Source organism: Benincasa hispida, unplaced genomic scaffold (assembly GCF_027475165.1).
Source record: "Benincasa hispida cultivar pf3 unplaced genomic scaffold, pf3_genome.v1.1 HicScf1848, whole genome shotgun sequence".
NCBI lineage: Eukaryota > Viridiplantae > Streptophyta > Magnoliopsida > Cucurbitales > Cucurbitaceae > Benincasa > Benincasa hispida.
This window is the reverse complement of record NW_028326240.1, coordinates 2,579,658-2,597,811: the sequence shown is the minus strand read 5'-3', so window position 1 is coordinate 2,597,811 and position 18,154 is coordinate 2,579,658. Positions and strand designations below refer to the sequence as shown.

The window sequence follows — 18,154 nt, the reverse complement described above, 5'->3', positions numbered from 1 at the left end:
TCAATGACCAACGCGTTCAAATAGTGAAACTTCCAAAATCTCGAACCCAAAATGACTTTTGAAGCCTTATAAAATCGTTTTACCACCTAATTCAAATGTGAACCCCTAGATTTTTTTCGCATGACTAACTTATTTGGTAACATAATTATCAAAAAATACAAGTCATCTCACTATTCTATTTAAGAGTTAATAGAATTTTAATAGTAGAGACCAAATTAAATGAACTAGAATGAATGTTTTTGAAAGTTTAAAGATAAAAATAAAACAAGATACAAAGCTTAAGGACCAAAATAGAATTTAAATCTAAAAATAAATTGCCACGTTAGCTCTCATTAGCCACACTGATACTGAAAACCTTACAAGTCACTAAAATGCTATTAAATTCAAACATTATGATTATGAGTTAAAATGTCGATTTGAAAATTTATGAATTAAAATATCGCTAAATCTAAATCTTTAGAATAAAAGTTGTGCAATCCTTGCATTTGAAGAATTGGAGAGCGAGAAACCCAGCGAGCGAGGCTGGCGAGAGTACAGAGAGCGAGATTGAAGGAAAATTGGAGAGAGCGAGAATTGTAGCGAGAAAGTTAGAGAGAGCGAGAGTAAAGAGGGCTACTTAGCGAGACCTGGAGCGAGAGCGAGAGCGGGAGCGAGCGGGAGCGGGAGCCGTTACGATGAAAAGCCTTCGAGCGAGCGCGAGCGGGCGGGAGCGGGAGCGAGAGCCCTTACGATAAAAAAAAAATTCGGGGAGGAGTAAAAAATTGGCTACTACTGCCAGACCACTTTCTCAGAGTTTAGTGGACACTTAACGAACCAGCCAAACAAATGACAATGAAAAGGAAAGTTACAGCAATAAATTCATAATGCTACAACAACCAAAGGAAACAAACATTACCTAATATCAAACTCTTCAGATTTCTGTACAGCTTCTTCAGAAATCTGTACAGCTTTAAACTATCGGACAACAAATTTCCATGGCCAAATTAAGAACAACGATGGCCTCGTGTCAAATCTCGTGCCAGGCCTTGAATTACCAAGGTGATAAACTGAATAATTCGAAAGAAGCAAATTATTTTGTACTGCGCATATGCATTTTTTATGACAAGTTCTGAATTACTCTTCATATGCAGCAAGGAGATACGGGGAGAGATCCTCTTTGTTCTATATAAATTGACCACAATTCAATATGCATCTAACCATAGCACTGGAAATGATATTCTCTCTGCATTTTGCCCAGAACTTCTGTTTCTATCTCTGGAGGCGCTCATGAAGACTCAAAATGATGATGTCCGATTGAACTATGTAGGTTTGTCAACTTCTTCAAAACCACTTTTTTTTTTTGTGTTTCCTAGACCGAACATGATGGCTAAATCTTCTTTCTGGTTTATAATTTGTAGCTGGTGGTGCATGAGTTTGGGTGATATTTTTGAATGTTTGCATTTGCGTACAAATGAAGCCCAGTTTCTCATTTCTCATCTTCTTTTATCTGATGTGTATTGATTTGTATACTGACAACTACCAGAATAAATGTTTTAAAAAAAAGCTATGAAAAGCTATGTCATAATGGATGGAAAACTGAAAATGATGTATTGATTTGTATACTCATCTTCTTTTATCTGATGTGTATTGATTTGTATCTAACTATTCCTGTTCATTCATTCATTGTGCATCACTACTAGAATAAATGTTTAAAAAAAAAGCTATGCAACATAATTATTTCCAACCTTGAGAATACTGCATGATCATTCTATACTGACAACTAACTTGAATGCTTTGAGAAAATACAAGAAATGGATACTCGTGGTATTATGTCATAATGGATGGAAAACTGCATACCTTAATGGTTGCAACAAGGCCCAACCTGAAACACAATAAAGCTGCATTAGTCCTTTCTAAATGTAGTAAACTCATAGCTTTATTAAAAATTATAAATCTCTCTGCTTATCATAACTAAGCAGCCCCAAAAGAAATTAATTTTATCAGTACAAGAACAGCATAAAATGAACTAAAATATGAAAACCCCATAGAAAGATCCATGACCATCTTGTGGCAAGGCCGATAACAGAAAATTTTCAAACACTCTATGGAAGGAGTAGAAATTAAGTTTATTCACTACTTAAATCCCAATTAGAGTAGTGGCCCAAAATGAATAAAAAATTTGAAATTCCAAAGCAACAAGATAAATCGACCTATTTGAGCTCGGACTTAGGATATGCCATTCCACCAACAAAGTTGCTTGCCAGGATATTGAAGAAAGAAAGCAAAAGCTAAAAGAAAATGCAACTCAAAACATTTTGTTCATGTGCAAGTTTTTTCCAGACTTGAAGAACCATTTTACAAAATTCAGCTCAACCACATAACTGCGCATCTACAGTATGGTTATAGGTTTCAATTCGATATTCTACCCCCAAAAGATATACCCAGATGACTTTTCATCTACCCGACTTCTTAGCTCAACTCTAAGTTTCTAAATTCTGATTAGTCAATCCCGTAAACAAGATAAGATCACTTATCCAAAGATTTTAATCGACTTCTTTTCCAATAAATTAACAAACGCTGCCCTGAATGACTAAAATTTTGCAATGGCATATCAACTCTTAAGTTTCTATCAAAGGTCCTCTGCTTTCGTCAAACTAAGATCTCCAACTTAACACTGTGGAGCTAATAATTAGTTATCTGTCCTCAGAGGGCACTTCCATCAAGCCAAACCAACTATTGGTTGAAGAAAATATAGTGGATTATGTATTTGAGATATTACGATTTTCAGGTGAGCAATCGTAGTCCTGAAAATTCTGAACAAGCATAATCTGTCAGGGATAAAGATATCTAGCTATTTTTTTTAGATCGAAAGGACACAGATGTACAACCTATGAAACAAATCCTAATCGTAGTCTTGAAAATTCTTGAACAAGCATAATCTGTCAGAGATAAAGACATCTAGCGATTTTTTTTAGAACTCAAGGACACATATGTACAACCTATAAAATAGTTCCTGTTCAAGTAAGGTCGTAGATATCTAGCTATTTTTGTGTTGGTAAATACATGAAAACTAGTCAAGGTCATAGATATCTAGCTATTTTTGTGCTGTTAAATACATGAAAACTACACATTCTTTTTTCAAAATAGAACATATGCCAGAAACTTCGAATTCTAGGATAATGAAATGAGTTGCACATTGCTGAAGGTAAGGATCCCTTAACAAGGGCTTGCGTCTTCAGGCCCTTGATCTTCTTTCAAGAGCTGAATTGCCCTTCAATCAAAGGCTTGCGGTCGGATTTGCAACACTAATTCTAGTGTTGGGTCATGTTGCTGAAGTTCCTTTCCATCCAATTCACAGCCAAACACTTGGTCTCATTTTGAAATGCATTTCTCAGTGTCCTGGAGTAGTGGTTGTATCTCGTATTGAAGAACTAGTTCTTATTTTGACGAGTATGCTCCGTAAGAATGTGACTGGGGAGATGGGCATACATCCAGACACATTTGCAACAACCCGTGCAATCCTGGTCACGATTATGAAGTCTCCATCTCATAGGGTGCCACATCTAGCAACATCAATTCAAGAAGTATTAGAACATGTAGTTTTATTTCGTCTTAGTACATTCGAAACACAACCAGGTCAACTTTTACATTCTTTATACCTTCTCAAGGAGTTCTATATATATAGTCAAGTCAATACTGTCATGGACAACTCTATCACCAAAGAAATGAAAAATTGTGCTCTTGATGTATGTACAACACACTACCTTGGCTTTTAGCAACTATCAATGTAACTGAAGAGGAACTTGTTTTGGGGGTATTTGAAACTTTTCATTCGATTTTGCTCCAAAATCCTGACATCAGGACCATAGATTTTGCAAACACACTTCTATCTGCTTGTTGTTTGAGTTTCTCTTTTAGATGTCTAGGCTCATTTCTATATGAAAAGATGAAATGGAGAGTGTATCTAATGCTCAGTTCTCCGGTGGATGTCATCTTTGGAAATGATTTCACTGGCATTAGAGAACTTGTATCATTTTTTCCATCTGATCCAGTTGATTTACTGTTTCTACTTGGACAGGAAAGCTCCAATGACTCAGATCTTTCTTCTTGTTAGTCTGCTGTTTTGTTGTTACTATATGTAAGTTCATTACATGATGATAGGTAACACACTTTTGTTTCTTCTTTCTTGTATCCTCTTTTTGGTATATATCTGTTGTCTATGTACTCACCACATGAATACCTCTTTGCCAGACTTGTTGATGAGAAGATGGTTTAGCATGTTCCAGTATATTCTTGTCAGCAAAAGTGGCTTACTATGTGGATACCATGACCCATTTATGGTCACACAAATGGTGAATATATATGGGTTTTGTAGGTCTGTTGCTGATGCTAGTTGCCACACTTCCTACAGTTCAGAAGTCGAAAGAATATTGTTCTAATTGGTGACTGAAAGTGAGTGGGATATGCATTCTTCAAGGATTCATAGACCATCATTAGTATGGTTGTTTAAGCAAGAGAAAATCAGAAATCCATTATGTTATCAGGTTTTGAAAATATGCCAAATCCATTATGAACTTTTCCTGTTTTACTTAAACGCTCCTGTTTTTTTTTTTGTGTGCAAGACTCTGTTATCTATATTCCCCTTCTTTCTATTGTTTTCAAATTAGGAGTAAGAATATGAAGACCCGAGTGATTGGTTGCCCAAAAACTATTGATGGTGATCTCAAATCCAAAGAGGTCCCCACAAGTTTTGGATTTGATTCTGCTTGCAAGGTACTCATTTCTCTTTGTAACTGCTTTAGAATTCATATTTCGTTTGGACTCAACTTTGGTGACTGTTGCAAAGTTGAAGTAGTTTCTTCAAGAATTCAAGGAAAAAATGGAATGTCGCATTCATGAGATGAGACGTTTAATAGGCTCTTCTGATGTTTATGCAGATATATTCAGAAATGATTGGTAATGTGATGGTTGATGCTCGATCTACAGGAAAATATTACCACTGCAAGCATTTTACTTAATGAAATTGAAACTAAAAATAGTTCTGATGTGCTGACATGTTCATAATAACTGAAATATTGACATTACCAGTATTTCAAGTTCAGATATGTCCACTTTTTTAAAAATATATATTTATAAATAAGTAGATAATATCAATAATAAAGCCCATCTTGTTGCCTCATCTGTAAAAAACAGAGCACTTCACGGCTACTCAATTTTATTAACCTAATGTGAGATTGTACTTTTTTATTGTTGTGATGTTGATACCTTTTTTTTCTCACTCAAGTTTCAAGTTTATTATCATATTGCATTAACAGTGTACATATATCCACAGTTGGACGACTTATGGGTCGTGCTGCTTCTCACATCACACTAGAGTGTGCTTTGCAAACTCATCCAAATATTATTATTATTGGAGAAAAGGTAGCTGCTTTATTTAAACTACTTAAGATAGAAACCTTTGTCAAGGAGGACATTTATCTCCACATGCTTTACCAGATAGAAATCTTTGTCAAGAAGGGCATTTACCTCCACATGCAACCCTAGGGTTGTTTATTCCCTTTGAGAACTAGATTTTGTCTCAGTAATAACTAATAATCTCTGCAACAGATACTCTCATGTAAACATGAAAATTGAAATTGTTGAGTCAGTTAATATATCCTGTTTCAGAATTTCATCTTCTTGCATTTTTACATAGAATGGTAAATATCAAACAAAACTTAGGGTAAAGATAAAAATTTGTGATAAACAAAAGATTCATGGAATTAGGTTGAAACTTTTAATATGGTGTAATGGAACTAAGGATTGACATCCCATATCATATTCAATTGCCTAAGTGATATCGGATGCCTTTTTTTGTCAGCTTTGAAAAATTTGTTCTCTACCACCTAGTTGTAGTTGACTCATAGAGATTTATTGGTTTTGAATGTATGCAGGCGACAAAATTTCCAGACAAAAAATAATTTGTTTTGAATGTTGACTCATATATTAATAGAGCTTTAGTTTATAGGGTACATCGAATTTACAATGTGTTTTGCAGGTTGCGGCTAAGAAGCTTACCTTGAAAAACGTTACAGACTACATTATCGATGTAATTAGTAAATGTTTTGAACTTGGTTATTAATTATGGTGTTGTACTTATTCCCGAGGGTTTGATTGACTTCATTCCGGAGGTATTTCTTTTGTTATTGTAACTAATTGTGTTTATTTCTTTTGGTTGTATGCTCACTATCCACTAAACCCAAGATTCTTGGGATCAATATGTCATTCTTGAACTGATATCATATATAGCTCACTTTCTACAGGTGCAACAACTTATTTCGGAACTCAATGAAATTCTTGCCCATGATATTATAGATGAGGATAGGTTATAGAAAAAGAAATATTATAGATGAGGATAGGTTATGGAAAAAGAAACTTACTACTCAATCTCATCACCTTTTTGAATTTTTTCCACAAGCAATCCAAGAACAATTGTTGCTTGAAAGAGATCCACACGGAAATGTCCAGGTAATTGTTTTTTCTTTTTGTTTTATACATGTCTTTCCATGTAACTGAGTTGAAAAAGAGAAGGCAAGAAGGCATATAATGGGTGGCCAATTCAAGTGGCAGTCACATTTCTTTCGGTACTTATTCTATTCGTGCTTGAACTTTTGCTGTTTTACTTATACGCTCCTGTTTAATAATTTAGTGATAACACATTATTTAGCACTTGGGTAGTAGGCAAGTCAGTTGAGATCTGAAAAACATGCATGTTGGTAAATGCATTAAGATCTTTTAAATTCATTTTTCTTGGGCTGTAAAAATCCATTCTTGATGATTCTTGATAATTCTTTAATTCATCTAACTCCCAATCTTTACGTTGATATCTTGAAACATGGGTTTGATGGATCTTTGGACCTTTTTCGATATTGTTGCCTTCTTATCCCACCCCAAATTGCCTTAGAAACATCATTGGAGTCACTAGAATCACTAGAATTAAATTTCCAATGTGGATAATGATAGGTGCTTTGAGAAAATCGAGCATGGACAAAATTAGTATGTTGGAATTCTTCTTTTGAACCACTTGAGTCAGAATTCCAACTTTGTTTTTGGAAGTAAATTTTATTTTCTTGCCTATACCAACTGCTGATTTTTTTTTTCTTGGACGTCTTCTTTGATCGATAATAGTCAATTCTTGCAAAATCTTCGGTTTCTTCTTTCTTTCTTGGAATTTCAAGGGTTCCCCCTAATTAGATGTTAGTTGTTCGACAATGAGGACAACTCACAAAGCTTCCTCTTGTGATCGACGTCACTAAGAGTTTCTTGGAGTTCCACTGGCGGCAGTCAATATTGGCCCACGGATGCTCTGGTACCAAATTGATGTCTCCTAAAGGAGATAAAAGGAGAATTCTCTCCAAGAATCAAGATTATGAATATTTTATTAGAATGAATAAAGTGTTTGATACAAGAGGGGAAGGTTCCTATTTGATGAAACAAAGAGAAGAGAAGAACACAACATTTTACGTGGAAAATCCTAGAACAGGGAGAAAAAACCACGATACAATCACTCTTTTTATTATTATTTTCTATGTTTCATACAGAACAGGGCACAAATATAAATAGAGATGTAGGAAACCCTAATACAGACTAGGGCAAGATGAAACTACTAAAATGCCCTTAGGGTTCAAAAGTAAAGTCCTTTTTTATTTTCAACACTCTCTCTCAAATTGGGGCATAGATGTTAATAAGACCTAACTTGCTGACACAAAAATCAAAACTCTGTCTGTTAAGTCCTTTTGTCTATGAAGATGTCTGTGACCTGTTGACCGAAAGAGATGTATTGAATGTAGATACTGTCACTGTCCAATCTTTCTTTGATGAAGTGTCTATCGATTTCAACGTGTTTGGTTCTATCATCTTGAACCAGATTATTTGCTATACTTATTGCAGTTTTGTTGTCACAGTAGAGCTTCATCAGATGATCACAATCCCGACACAGGTTTGACAAAACTTTCTTTAACCAGATTTCTTCACATATTCCCAGACTTATAGCCATGTATTCTGCTTCAACACTGCTTCTAACAACCACCATTTGTTTCTTACTTCTCCAAGTGACAAGATTTCCCCACAAAAAGGTACAGTACCCAAATGTGACTTTTTGTCTACAATAGAGCCTGTCCAGTCAGTGTCAGTATAAGTGAGATACCTCGTTTGTCAGTTTTCTTGAACATCTAACCCTTACTGGGAGTAGTTTGTAAATATCTTAGGATGCGTTCAACAACCTTCATATGCTCTTCATAGTGCTTGCATAAACTGGCTTACCACACTGACGACGTAGGATATGTCTGGTCTAGTATGGGATAGGTAAATTAGTTTCCCTACTAAACATTGATATCTTTCTTTATTAACAGGAAAGTTAATAGAGTCGCCAAGCTCGGTATTGACTTCTACGGGGTTATCAACTTTGCATCCAGTTATACTTGTTTCTTTTATCAAGTCAAGTGTATATTTCTGTTGAGAGACTGAAAGTCCCTCTTTTAATCGTGCTACTTTCGTCCCAAGAAAGTACTTGAATCTTCCGAGGTCTTTAATCTCAAACTCCTTAGCCATTTTCTTTTTCAGTCTGTCAATCTCTGTAGTATCATCGGGATAACACAATATCATCCACGTATACAATGAGAACGACACTCTTTCCTGACACTGACCTTTTTGTAAGCAGAGTGTGATCAGAGTGTCCCTGAGTATAACCTTGAGATTTAACGAAGGTAGTAAACCTGTCGAACCACGCTCTTGGAGACTATTTTAATCTGTATAATGACTTTCTTAGCTTACACCCTTCGTGATCAAACTGAGCTTCAAAACCTGGAGGACTCATGTAGACTTCCTCTTTTAACTCACCATTGAGAAATACATTTTTCACATCTAGATGATGGAAGGGCCAGTCTTTGTTCACAACCATGTCGAACTGTGTTTAGTTTTGCAACCAGAGAAAAAGTCTTAGAGTAGTCTATTCCAAAGGTCTGAGTAAATCCTTTAGCAACTAGCCTGACCTTATAACTGTCAAGCGTCCCATCAGACTTGTACTTTATGGTGAACCCCTATTTGCATCCAACCGTCTTATGCTCTTTAGGAAGAGACAGACGATCCCAAGTATTGTTTTTCTCAAGAGCCCTCATTTCTTCCATAATTGTAGTTTTTCACTCGGGGATTTCCATTGCTACTTATAAATTATTTGGTATCGTTACTGTTTATAGACTTGTAGTAAGAGCTCTGAACTCAGGTGAAAGGTTACCATACGACAGATAACTCCGCATTGGGTGCTTAAGGCAAGACTTGATTCTTTTTCTTAAGGCAATAGGAAGATCAAGGGAGGAATCTCCACCTTTTACTCTATCTGACCTTCCATTAGAAATTCCACACTTAGTCTCTAGCGTAGAGTTCCATTCTGATAAGCAAATAGTGACAATCATAAGGAGTTGGCCAAGTAAGCAATATTGAGGTTCTAAAAGATGAAAGTGAAGTTCAACAATCTCGAACCAGCTCAACTGAAGCTCGTGGTGAAAATCATTGTAAGAACTTTTCAAGTCAATCCAATCATGAGGCAATCATTATGCCTCAAGGACCAATGTCAAGAGCTAAAAAACTTGAAGAGGGATTAAACGCTTGCTTCCAAGCTAAATTTCCAACCCATCACGAAGAGTTGCAATCCTAGAAGCTCCAAGAGTCACTTGGGCACCCAAAAGTCCTAATGAATCTGCAAAATTCAGATTCATCCCCGTGTTTAATGCTTGATGTATTAATTTATTTCAATGTATTTACATTTATTAAGGTTCATGTATGTCCTCAAAGAGTTTTTGTTGAACTTAGTCAATTAGGTGAAAAGTTGTGTCTTTTCAAATTGTCTTTTCCATCAGTATAAATACCTATGTAGTTTGGTCATTGGAACACACTTGAGATTGAATGGAATTTCATTAAAGGTTTTGTCTTTCAAGCTTTATGCTTTTTCTTTGTATTTTTGTGTTTAAAATGCATGTATTAGAACTTTCAATCTAGTTTGATCAATTAGATTGTGGAGAGTTCGAATTCTTGAAGTTAGGAATAAGTTTTCCTTTCTTGTTGATCATCGATCAATCTTCCAAGCCAAATATGTTTAGCTTTCTTGGGGTTGCTTACTAAATAGTTAATTGGGGTTACTTTTATTATCGTTGTGGGGTTTCACCTAGAATAAAGGGGTTCTCATACGTGATTGAGGGCCCACAACGATAATAAGAATAACCCCGATTAACTATTTAATAAGCAACCCCAAGAAAGCTAAACATATTTGGCTTGGAAGATTGGTCGATGATCAAGAAGAAAGGAGAACTTGTTACTAACTTTAAGAAGTCGAACTCTCCACAATCTAATTGATCAAACTAGATTGAAAGTTCTAATACATGCATTTTAAACACAAAAATACAAAGAAAAAGCATAAAGCTTGAGAGACAAAAACTCTAATGAAATTTCATTCAATCTCAAGTGTGTTCCAATGACCAAACTACATAGGTATTTATACTAATTGAAAAGACAACTTGAAAGGACACAATTTTTCACTTAATTGACTAGGTTCAACAAAAACTCTTGAACCTTAATAAATGTAAATACATTGAAATAAATTAATACATCAAGCATTAAACACGGGGATGAATCTGAATTTTGCAGATTCATTAGGACTTTTGGGTGCCCAAGTGACTCTTGGAGCTTCAAGGGTTGCAACTCTTCGTGATGGGCTGGAAATTTAACTTGGAAGCAAGCGTTTAATCCCTCTTCAAGTTTTTTAGCTCTTGTCATTGGTCCCTGAGGCATAATGATTGCCTCATGATTGGATTGACTTAGAAAGTTCTTCCAATGATTTTCATAACGAGCTTCAGTTGAGCTGGTTTGAGATTGTTGAGCTTAACTATCATCTTGTAGAACCTCTATATTTCTTACTTGGTCAACTACCTGGAATAGTTGCTTCAACTTGTTTATTCCCAGCCATATCAGCCACAACTTTCTTGGTACAATCATTAGTTTTGCTATTTTCTTCCACAGTACACATATCATTTTTAGCACAAATACCAATATTATCAGAGACGAGTATGAGCATCATTATCATTCTCAACACAAATATCGAGGTTATTAAAGACAAAAGTATGAGTACCTTGGGCTAATGTTGGGTCGTACTCATAGATCGTTACCGGAGAAACAATAGGTGGCACAATTTCCTTCTTGAGATTCTTCCTATAGTATGTTATCCATGGACCTATTTGGTAGGTAAGACAGTGACAGTGTCGGTAATATTCAAGATAGGATCAGGAAGGGAATCAGAAAAGATCGAAGACGGGGGCCAATTAGTCTCTTCATTAGAGCTCTCCCCCTGAAAATGACTAATAGAAAAGAAGGGTTGATCCTCTTGAAAGGTGACATTTATCGAAATAAAATACTTGTGGGAGGGTGGATGAGAACACTTATACCCACGTTGACGGAGAGGATAGCCAACGAAGACATATTTCTAAGCACGGGGAGTAAATTTTGTCTTTTAACGCAACTGCGCGCATCAATGCATACTCAACCTTTGCATGCAGCGCCTCGCGCGCACACTTGTACAACCCTCGTGTGCAACCTAGCGTACACACCCATGCAACGCCTTGCGTCATTCTGCCTTTGCGCGCATCTGTAGCCTTCCCGGTTGAGTTGCCTGCGTGCTCAACTGTTCCAGCTACATGCTTATTCAACCCAAAAATACAAATTTAACTTCAAGCTGAATTTACTTATTTTTCCAGACATTATTTTGGGAAATTTCCTTCTACAAACTTGTTTAAAATCGTTTACTTACTTACCTTAAAATTTGAGCTTCAAATTCTTCACGATATGGTCAGAATTTTTCAATCTTCACACCTTGCTCAAAATCACCTGAGAGCTTGACCTCTTGAGGAAATCTTCTGATGTCAACTCGAATTCTTAAGAATTTCCTTCCAGCAACCTCATAGCTTCATCTACACTCCTCAAGCCTTCAAATGGCTGTGGAATCACCCGTTTAACACTAGAGAATTGTCCAAACCAAGTTCTTGAACTGAGGCTTCCCTTTTAGATTAAGAGATGCATGACCTTAATTACACTTAGGCTGCCACCTATCCCACTAAGTCAACATTAAACCTTCTAATCTCGACAACTGGCCACTACAATCGGTGATTAAGCTGAAAAGCTTCCCCTAATCACCAACTCATAGCTTACTAACTCTTACCAATGCATGGCTTTACTTGGACGCATACACACCTCTTAGCTAGTGCACGTCTCAGCGCCCTTACTCGCACCTGATGCCTAGTCTCAAGATCTTCGCATGGGCCTACTTTACACACATCCTTGCCCAACCATTGCACACCAATGCACGCACAAGCCGCATCGCTTAAGGCATTCTCGCCCATGCGCGCGTCCTTGCCCAACTAACCTCAACGTGAGGCTCGACTAGCGCATAGCCCATGCTAAACGCATGGCATCTTCTTCTCGGCCAACACTTAGCCAATGTTCTTCTTCACACCACTAGCTTTCATCTTAACCTTAAGATGCTTAGGCCATCGCACACCTCAGCATGACCGTCAATGCATCATGACCTTCAACACTTAGTCAAAATTTCTCTCATTAACCAAGCCTTCTTACTCTTCACTTAGCACCCGAGAGCCCTTAGTAATCAACACTTGAAATCATTTTTCTTTCCTTCCTTAGCATCCTCAAGCTTTCCCTACAACCTAGTATTAACTTACACTTCTTTCACTTAGCACCCGAGAGCCCTTAGTAATCAACACTTGAAATCATTTTTCTTTCCTTCCTTAGCATCCTCAAGCTTTCCCTACAACCTAGTATTAACTTACACTTAATCTTATATAACATACACAAGTAGAGAAAATAAGCTTCGGGGTTGACAAATATTTCTTGCTTTGCTTAATGAGATCCACAACTACTTTCCGTCTCAGGTTGTTAGTCTACATGACTCATTGAGTACTCATAGGCAATCATTTTAATACTCATATATTAAGCAAACAAAATAACTTCCACAAATTCTACTTAGATCATGATATTAATCTTCACCCTTACCCCATTAGAATTAGTTACTTATGACAAGAGATAAAGCCAAAGTGAGGATAGATAAGATGATGAAAGTGAACATGATGATATTAAAATAGTTGTTGAATACACAAATGAACTATCTCTTAAACAAAAGGCTACAACAACTAAGAAGATAGAGAAATAAGGTGAAGGGCAATTGTTAGTAATCTCTTGCTTCTCACAGATGAATGTTGAGGCTGCTTGTGATATAATGGTTGGATGAATGCAGAAAGCCCTTTTAGACTCTTGCTTCGGCGAAGCTTCGATGAAGAATCAGGGTGAAATATGGAGGTGGAATTCCCACTCTAATAAGTCGTTATCGTCTAACGTGGTAGGTGAGAATGTCAACATTGCTATCATGGTCAATATTCTAAATACTTGCGAGAAGATCCGCTGGTATTGACTCTGAGATCCCGAGGCATGCGACTAATTGTTTGTTCGTCGGGTAGGGGTTTTGCACATGCGATGTAGGTCCTACGATCAGTCTGCAAAATAGACACTTTGGTGCAACATAACTCATGATATGGGGTAGTAGATGTTTTTGAGATGCTTCACACAAGTTTAATAACATGAATACTTAAGAAGATTGACACATATTCTTCTTATCTATCATCATTATTCCAAGTAAAAGACTATAATAATTTGTATTTCTACAAGTTATCAGGTTGGCCGACACCTTTTGACATTTCACATGGGCAACCATTTGTTTTCCCATCTTTTCACGCAAGTCCACCCCTTCCCCAAGCCTCTTTCTCCATCCACCATAATTTTCCATCTACAAATTTCAGCACATCCAATCTCCTCGTCTCCCACTGACTTTGCCCACCAATGTTTTTGTCAGTTGTCATTTTTCCATCTGCCAGTCTCTTTGCCACCCTAACCAATGAACTACCGGTGTCTTCTCTCTCCATCGTGGTCAACTTATTGGGAAAAACCTTCCACTTCTATTGCATGAACAAGCAGAAAAATAACTAAAAAATTGAAAGAAAATAATAAAATTGGAAACACAATAATTAGCGTGAAAAACTCAAACTCAACGGAAAACAACAGCCCATCAAAGAGATTCATTATGCAAAAAATTGTTACATTCTCAGAATAATTCTCTCCTCGACCCCAATTATAACATCACTCTCAAAGCTTTTGACTACTCATACCCTTTTTCCCATTTTTGAACTAGAGAATGCAGAAGGGAATTTAACAAGACTTAACACACCTAAGCTTAAAATGTTTCTAACTGAGATGACTTGAAACCAAAGACATAGATTCCTTTTATAATGCTTGGAGCCCATGACTTTTTTGAGTTTTTCTGATGTGGGATGATTGCACTTTTACTATTTTACCAAAACCCAACACAACCTTCCACTACAACTTTGAGAAGCAATATTTTCTTCGTCCAATCATTGGAGACTTTTGACACATTCGGCTTCTTCAATCGAGTTGTCATTTGTCTGACACCACCTTTTCCATTGGTATTTTTCTCCTTTTTTCATTCCTTGCATCTCCAACTTTTTTCCTTTTTCATCATTCAAACGTTTTTATTTTGCTTGTCACTTTGCCTCCTTGACCTTACGTCCATCGGTGAGTTTTCTTTGCTTGTCTCGACCTTTTTTTTTATGGGTAGGTTTTCTTTTTGTCTTTCCTCCTCGACTTCTTCATCTTCCCCGTTTGGTTTCCATCTTCGATTGAACCATAAAGAGTTCTTCAGGTTTGAGACATTAGCAATCTTAGAATGATTGTCAATTGTAGATTTGTTTACAAACTTGAAATTCTCATTCCATTTTTGCGCTTTAAGTTTCTCGCAATTTCTCCTCCCGAATTTTTCTATTTGTCGTTATGCGCTTACAATCTGCAACCCAATTTTGCAGTTACTCCCACATCCATGGAGTTTCTCCTCTATCTGTCATATAACATTTGCGATTAGCAATTCGTTTTAGGCACTCGCTTCATGTCTATGGTTCTTGTTCTCCCATTGTCCAAAAGAAAAAAAGAAAGAAAAAAACAGTACTCCCAAGAAAGAACGAGCATTGATACCAATTTATTAGGATACTTCCTAATTAGAGCTCTTAAGAACAAGAAAATTCAAGAACACTCAAATATGGAAATATGCTATATAATAAAAGTAACATGACAACCTAACCTTACGAGAGGGCTAGTCTCTCCCAAATTTACCAAATGAAATTCCAAAAAATTTGACACCCACTTCCCAACCCCACTCCCTCTATTTATCTATAAAGCATTGCCACTCCTAAGGTGGCCAAGTGTCGGTGTCGAACATGTGTCCGACACTGCCACGTCCTGACGTCGCCGACATGTGTCCGACACGCCTTATTTCATTATTGTTTTTTTAATTTTTGACACGCCCTGACACGACTGGACACTTAAGGGCACAACTGCGACACGTTCAAGACAATGGACCTACAAAATTAAAATGAAAAAACAATGAAACAACCATTTTTAAGCCCGAAGGCTTATAATATTAGCCCAATCGAAAACTTAGCTTTTATGGTAAATATGTAGAACTGACTGCACAATTTATCTACCCGTATCGCAATCATGTTAATTTTCTTGAAAGGATTTCTTGCTTTCACTTGTTAGAATTGTTAGTGTGAATATGTGCAGTCTTGATGCGAAGTGATTGCCATTTGAATGCAATTCTTGATTTAAATGCATTTTTGTTTTACCCGAGTGGTTTTGATATGATATGCAGTGGGAGGGATAAGATTGAAACTAGATCAGGTGAAACTCTTTCTTCCCAGAATTTTCATTTTGAGACGTCTTAGTTGTAGTCAAGGCATTAATTGACAGTTCGGTTCTATTTTTCAGTTTAAGCAAGCTGAAGAAACTGCTCAGAATCTTGATTTGGATGGCCTTGTTGTAATTGGTGGAGATGATTCCAACACAAATGCACGTCTCCTCGTTGAAAACTTTAGATATTTTTCAGAACTATGAAATTTGTTTATTGCCTCCCTCCTTTTTGCTCTCTTTCTCACTCTCATTGTCATATATGGATAAGCTATTATATGTTATTTTTATTACAAAAATATAAGGTTGAGTAATTAATTACTCTAGGGTACCATTTTTTTTTGTGTGCAAGACTCTATGATCTATATTCCCCTTCTTTCTGTTGTTTTCAAATTAGTAGTAAGAATTTGAAAACCCAAGTGATTGGTTGCCCAAAAACTGTTGATGGTGATCTCAAATCCAAAGAGGTCCCCACAAGTTTTGGATTTGATTCTGCTTGCAAGGTACTCATTTCTCTTTGTAACTGCTTTAGAATTCATATTTCGTTTGGACTCAACTTTGGTGACTGTTGCAAAGTTGAAGTAGTTTCTTCAAGAATTCAAGGAAAAAATGGAATGTCGCATTCATGAGATGAGATGCTTAATAGGCTCTTCTGATGTTTATGCAGATATATTCAGAAATGATTGGTAATGTGATGGTTGATGCTCGATCTACAGGAAAATATTACCACTGTAAGCATTTTGCTTAATGAAATTGAAACTAAAAATAGTTCTGATGTGCTGACATGTTCATAATAACTGAATTATTGACATTACCAGTATTTAAAGTTCAGATATGTCCACTTTTTTAAAAAATATATAAATAAATAAATAGATAATATAAATAATAAATCCCATCTTGTTGCTTTATCTGTAAAATACAGTGCACTTCACGGCTGCTCAATTTTATTAACCTTCTCTATTTGACCTACCTAATGTGAGGTTGTACTTTTTCATTGTTGTGATGTTGATACCTTTTTGTTTCTCACTCAAGTTTCAAGTTTATTATCATATGACATTAAAGTGTACATATATCCACAGTTGGACGGCTTATGGGTCGTGCTGCTTCTCACATCACACTGGAGTGTGCTTTGCAAACTCATCCAAATATTACTATTATTGGAGAAAAAGTAGTTGCTTTATTTAAACTATTTAAGATAGAAACCTTTGTCAAGGACAACATTTATCTCCACATGCTTTACCAGATAGAAATCTTTGTCAAGAGGGGCATTTACCTCCACATGCAACCCTAGGGTAGTTTATTCTCTTTGAGAATTAGATTTTGTCTCAGTAATAACTAATAATCTTTGCAACAGATACTATGTAACTATGAAAACTGAAATTGTTGAGTCCGTTAATATATCCTGTTTGAGAATTTTATCTTCTTGCATTTTTACATGGAATGGTAAATATCAAACAAAACTTAAGGGTAAAGATGAAAAGTTGTGATAAACAAAGGATTCATGGAATTAGGTTGAAACTTTTAATATGGTGCAATGGAACTAAGTATTGACATCCCATATCATATTCAATTGCCTAAGTGATATTGGATGCCTTTTTTTGTCTGCATTGAAAAATTTGGTCTATACCACCTAGTTGTATTTGACTCATGGAGATTTATTGGTTTTGAATGTATGCAGGCGAAAAAATTTCCAGACAAAAAATAATTTGTTTTGAATGTTGACTCATTTATTAATAGAGCTTTAGTTTATAGGGTACATTGAATTTACAATGTGTTTTGCAGGTTGCGGCTAAGAAGCTTACCTTGAAAAACGTTACAGACTACATTGTCGATGTAATTAGTAAATGTTCTGAACTTGGTTATTAATTATGGTGTTGTACTTATTCCTGAGGGTTTGATTGACTTCATTCCGGAGGTATTTCTCTTGTTATTGTAACTAATTGTGTTTATTTCTTTTGGTTGTATGCTCACTATCCACTAAACCCAAGATTCTCGAGATCAATATTTCATTCTTGAACTGATATCATTTATAATTCACTTTCTACAGGTGCAACAGCTTATTTCGGAACTTAATGAAATTCTTGCCCACGATATTATAGATGATGATAGGTTATGCAAAAAGAAATATTATAGATGAGGATAGGTTATGGAAAAAGAAACTAACTCAATCTCATTACTTTTTTGAATTTTTCCCACAAGCAATCCAAGAACAATTGTTGCTTGAAAGAGAACCACACGACAATGTCCAAGTAATTGTTTTTCCTTTTTGTTTTATACATGTCTTTTCATGAAATTGCGGTGGAAAAGAGAAAACAAAAAGGTGCATATAATG

The 18,154-nt window shown here is 36.0% G+C and overlaps 2 long non-coding RNA genes across 14 annotated transcripts; both read left to right on the top strand.

Annotated features, from left to right (window-relative positions):
- Positions 1 to 750: 750 nt before the first annotated feature.
- On the top strand, positions 751 to 6,525 carry LOC150030567 (uncharacterized). 12 transcript variants are annotated; one of them, XR_016526772.1, is made up of 7 exons: positions 751 to 1,038; positions 1,131 to 1,306; positions 4,058 to 4,140; positions 4,231 to 4,523; positions 4,647 to 4,752; positions 4,917 to 6,149; positions 6,282 to 6,525. It is a non-coding gene; the product is annotated as an uncharacterized LOC150030567 (long non-coding RNA). The 12 variants fall into 12 exon arrangements; XR_016526771.1 differs by having other exon boundaries at positions 6,268 to 6,525; XR_016526775.1 differs by lacking the exon at positions 6,282 to 6,525 and having other exon boundaries at positions 4,917 to 5,400; positions 6,017 to 6,271.
- Positions 6,526 to 13,434: 6,909 nt separating this feature from the next.
- On the top strand, positions 13,435 to 16,938 carry LOC150030566 (uncharacterized). Of its 2 annotated transcripts, XR_016526784.1 has the most exons (4): positions 13,435 to 15,816; positions 15,904 to 16,553; positions 16,745 to 16,802; positions 16,902 to 16,938. It is a non-coding gene; the product is annotated as an uncharacterized LOC150030566 (long non-coding RNA). The 2 variants fall into 2 exon arrangements; XR_016526783.1 differs by having other exon boundaries at positions 13,435 to 16,553.
- The last annotated feature ends 1,216 nt before the right edge of the window (positions 16,939 to 18,154 follow it).